At 42.7% G+C, this 5,187-nt stretch overlaps 1 protein-coding gene across 3 annotated transcripts in view; it reads right to left on the bottom strand.

Moving 5' to 3' along the window:
* Daam1 (dishevelled associated activator of morphogenesis 1) overlaps positions 1–5,187 on the bottom strand; it is a 158,392-nt gene that overhangs the window by 142,970 nt on the left and 10,235 nt on the right. The gene's annotated exons all lie outside the window — the stretch shown is intronic.

Raw genomic sequence — 5,187 nt, 5'->3', positions numbered from 1 at the left:
GAAACCCTGGACCACCCACCCCAACAAGAACACTGAGAACAAGAGAAAGGCCCTTGGGTACTGAGGAGTCCCTGTCCCAACTCGGCCCCCAACACTGAGCATCTCCCTCACAATTTCCATCCCAGACCTCCATAACAACAGTAGGGGCCTGGGGAGCCCTCCATACTTTCTTGAATACCATCAATAAAGTTTGCTGCACCCACAAAAAAAAAAAAAAAAAAAGAAGAAGCTAAAGTGTAATTCAACAAACAAACACCCCACCTGGGCCAAACAAACAGCTAAGGGAATGTAAACCTCCCTGGACCTCCACCATTATAGACCATGTGGAAGACTCCTACCTGATTTGTACACTATCCATGTACGAGCACTGCACTGCTCTTTAAAATAAGAACCTAGGGCAAAATCCTGGTTCGTTTGCTTCTCCCTCCCATGCGCTCATTCTCTAAATGTCTATTTACACACAAATCCCTAATGATGCCCCGCACTGCTTAGCACACAGCTTTCCTGCTTCTATAGTGAACAGATGGCTCAAGGCATCAATTATTTTCATTTTAGCCAATTTACAAGAACTAGAGGTAACTGAAACAGACTGAGCCATGAGTTCCAGACTTGGAAATTCTGTAGAGTAGCTAATGAAGCTCTCACAGGTGGCAAAGTAAAAAACTGCATGAGACTTAGACAGAAACACACACACACACACACACACACACACACACACACACACAAAATCATGTGTAAAGCTTGGTTGACTCCAGAGTTGAATAAATATTTCAAAAAGATAAAAACTTTAAACTGATTAAATGTTTGGAGATTTAATATGCATTAGCTTAAATTACTTTAGCTGTGATGATGGATTTTAGCCGTTTTTAAAGATGGCTCAGTTGGAAACACACTTGTTGCATGTGGACCTGAGTTTGGCTCCCCATCCCTACATAAAAGCCAGGTGTGGTGACATACATCTGCAACCATCACTGAGGAGGCAAAGACAAAGTTCACCGGTCAACCAGTCTAGCCAAAACTGGTGACTTAGGGAATGACCTTGTGTCTAAAACTTAGGTGGAGAAAGACTGAGGAAGACACCAGACATTGACCTTTGGCCTCCATGTTCATGCCAACTGGGTAGGGGACTGGGGGTGGGAGATGTCTTGGTCTCTTAAGACACGTATTCTAAAATATAAAAATGTTTTCAGAAGATATGATTTCATATCCAGAATTTACATAGAGCTATTCACAGTAGAGATGAAAGATTAGCTCTGAGTTGGTATCTAAGCTGTGCATACACGGAAGGTTCAAAGCTACTTATACTAATGTTTCTGTTTGAGTATGTGTTGTTAAAAAAAATTGGCATCTTTTATCTTTGGAATATCTTTGGAATATATTTTTATATTTGAAACAAGAGATGCAATGGGAAGGGGTAAGTCTGAGGGAGGTTACTAAATTACGTTTCCACTTTAATAATCATAAAGAGTGCACAGACACGATTTGTGATGGCTGAAGCCTGCTGAAGCCTACTGCCCTCTCTTTCACAGGACCCACTGGTGGAAGCTGTGGTTATGATGCTCCATCACTGTCATGGCGGTACTAAGTTCCACAGTCCAAGGAGATTGTCCATGATAGGCCTAATCACTTGAGCCCTTTTCCTATCGATTATTCTCAGATTATTGTAGAAAGAATGGGAGAGGGGGACTCAGAGAAGTTTGTCCCTGCTGGCACAGAAGACAGCAGACATCTTCCCAGTGAACTGACACCATGAGCCTACATGCCATGGGATTCATGGGCCTCTACACACACACACACACACACATACACACACACACACACACACACACACACAGAGTCCAGAACTAGCAAGTCCTTGGTCTTTATCACAAAAAAATATATTCTGCCAATAACCAGTGAGCTTGAAGATCCTGAGCCCCAGAAGAAAACAGCAGCCATGGTTGACACATGGAAGGTAGCTTGCCAAGACTTTCCCAGAGGACCTAGCAGGGCAAACCCAGGCTCCTGAGTGCTGGGTCAAGCCACTGAGTTATTCCACAGCAGTGAAACCAGTATGTCTGGAGAGCATCTTCTAGCAGAGTACACTGCAGTCTCTCCAGAGCTGCCTTTGCATATGGATTCTATTTCCAGTGATACCAATTAACTTCCCAAACATTGAGCCACTGTTTTAAATTTTTTTATTGATTCTTTGTGAATTTCACATCATGTATGTCAATCCCACTCATCTCCCTATCCCTTCCTATCCACCCTTTGCCTTTGCAACCTCCCCACCCCACCCAAAAAAGGAAAGTTTTAAAAATTAATGAGAGTTTCTCAGAGGATCATGAATCCAAATTTGAGAATTTTTGAGCTTCATGACGTCTGACTAATGAAATACACCTTATCAATACACACAGCTCTACAGCAAAGAGAATGGGTTTTACAGTGTGAAGTTTCCACAGTGAAAAAATCTTGCAGAATAATCAGAAAGAAGTTTAAAGCAAATGGTAACTAAAGTAAACACAAGACCAACTTCATCATTACAGTGGGTGTGAAATGGACAGTGACTAGACAATATGAATGAAACAGGTCCAGCTATAGCAAAAATGTCTTCCTAGCAGTCAGCCTTCCACATTACATATAAATAATAAGAAATTGCCAAAATTCTTTGTTCATGGCATGCATCTGGTTAAAGGAAGAATCAAGACACATATAATGACGGCAACATTAAAGTAGGATCTCTGAGACCTCACAATATTTTTCTCAGGTTTCCTTATGTGACTGTGTCTAGTTGGTCTTTTAAAGATAAGTTCATTGGGATATAATTTGTAATCCATGAAATAACTGTGTAGTGTGTAGCTCAGAGGTCTTTGTTGTACTAATAAGTCATAACTAATACTATTTCCAGGGCATCCCAGCATCCTGCAGAAGAAGCCTCATGTTCTTTTTAACTGCAACTCTTCCTTCAAGACCATATCATGATGACAACTTTCTTGGAATCTCCTTGACAAATCTTGGTCTTCCAAGTCTCACAACCAGCATTTGTGGAAGAACTGCAAGCAGAACAAATACTGAAAAGCCTAACTAACTGGAGATTAAAGATACTGTCTCCTATAGCCATTGCTGCGGCTGCTCCTTTGAAAGGATGGAACTGTGAGCCAGCCAGATGGCTCAGCAGGTAAGAGTAAGATGAGTTCCATCCCTGGGGCATCCATGGTAGGGGAGGACCAACTCCTGCAAGTTGTTCTGTGACCTTCACACACACACACACACACACACACACACACACACATACACATACACATACACACTAAGTAAATGAATGTAAAAATAAGTAAAAGAGCTGGAAATGTTCCTAATATGCAAAGCATGAGACTCAAGTGTAGAAACAATGACCCTCCCACTTTGGAAAAGCCCTTCTGCACAAGGTCATCTGTTTATTTCAGAAACCAAAGACACAAGTCTGATATAGTAGAGCAAGACTTGAGTATGACAAAGGGAAACGTAAGCAAAGGGAAGAATGTGAGCCAGCACTCTGAGTTCCTCAGCCAACATCAAACATGTTCTCCATGCAGAGAGAACAAGAGTGCTTTCAGGTGCGGAAACAGCTCATGGTAGACCCATAAATTATTATACATATCACTCCTAAAAGTTAATTCTTTTCTCGTCTCTGCTATGCTTGTTTAGGAATCAGAATCTGAAAGTTATCTTTTTAAAAAGCCACTGTAGGGCCAGGGAGATGGCTCAGTGGGTTAAAGCCTTTGCCATCAAGCCTGACAGAGTTTGGTCTCCAGGAGCTACCTGGTGCAAGTGGACTCCTACAAGTTGTTCTCTGACCTCACAATGTATACCATGGCACACACATGCATGTGCCACCACACACACACACAATTGATTGATCATCAATCAATCAATACCCCCCACTTGGCTATTATAATTCTGAGCCAAAGATCTTCCAAGGGGATGTGGTGCTGGAAAGGCGCCAGCTCAGGAAGGAAACGGCAGTACCAGATGTGCTCTGCTCTGTGCAGCAGAGTCAGCTAGGAAGCTCTCAGAGCCTGGGTTAGCTGTGAAATAGTTTTCTAGGTCACTTCTGGGCCTCCTCTAGAACAGAGGCTAAGGAGAGCACTCAAGACTACTCTCCTGCCCAGCTTTATTCCAAAGACCCTTAGTGTTAAGCATTTGTGGCCAGGCAGTGTCTGTCACCCTTTCTTACAAATGCTGTGTTAAAGGGTGCACAGAAGCCTCCCAGGAAAACATCTTGGGGAAAAGACCATCTCCAGGTACTTACAGGTTTTTCAGTTAAATATCATAAAGCTTATTAGAAGCACTGAGTCCAGCATATCACAAATATGTACTACACTATCCACAAGAAAACCTTCCTCAGACATGTAAAATTCTAAATAAAAAGTGTTACAAAGTTCATACAAAATGAATGCAAACTCTTAAAGTTAATGTTTAAACAGACAGACAGACAGCCTGACACACAATGTCCAACGAGACTCACACTTCCCAAACCCAAGCTTTTCTGTTCTTCTCACATTTTCATGTTAGGACTTCTTGGGGTGACCGTGACAGTCCTGGAGCTGAGGCTCTAGGTGTTTTGAACCAGTCTCCTCATGCATCTCTTTCTCAAGTCATCCTGGGAAAGCCTAGTGGTTAGCTGGAAGAATAGACACAGTAGACCCCGAGGAGGGGTACAGATGACCTCAAAAGTCCACCTAGGCCCTGAGAAGGAATTATGGCTGACTTGTTTTTAATTTTGTGTGTGGTTTGTGGGTAGCATATGTATTCATTCATGTGGGTGTGTAGACCAGTAGAGTGTGTGTGTGTGTGTGTGTGTGTGTGTGTAGCCAGAGGTCAATGTCACATGCCCTTCTACACTGCTCTCTGCCTCATTCTTTTGAGTGCATCCGGAGATTCACCACCTCCCCAGCTGTGACTACAGGCTGACACTGTGTATGTCTTTTTAAGTGGGTGTGTCCTCACGCTTGCCCAACAAGCATGTCATCATCTGAGCCATCTCCTGAAGCACTGGCTAACTGCTTAGTAGAAGCCATGCCTCCGCACACATTGGCTTGGCATTAACGGACCAAAAATGGATCTTGGGTCAGTTAATTAAAGTGCGACAACATTTTCACTTTGAACTCTGAAAGGCAAGTTTGGGAGGTGCCAAAACCCAAGTTTTAGAGTGAAGTTTGAAAGACA

This window comes from Mus pahari, chromosome 7 (genome assembly GCF_900095145.1).
Source record: "Mus pahari chromosome 7, PAHARI_EIJ_v1.1, whole genome shotgun sequence".
In the NCBI taxonomy this organism is placed as follows: domain Eukaryota; kingdom Metazoa; phylum Chordata; class Mammalia; order Rodentia; family Muridae; genus Mus; species Mus pahari.
The sequence above is the reverse complement of the archived record's forward strand: the minus strand, read 5'-3'. Positions and strand labels throughout refer to the sequence as shown.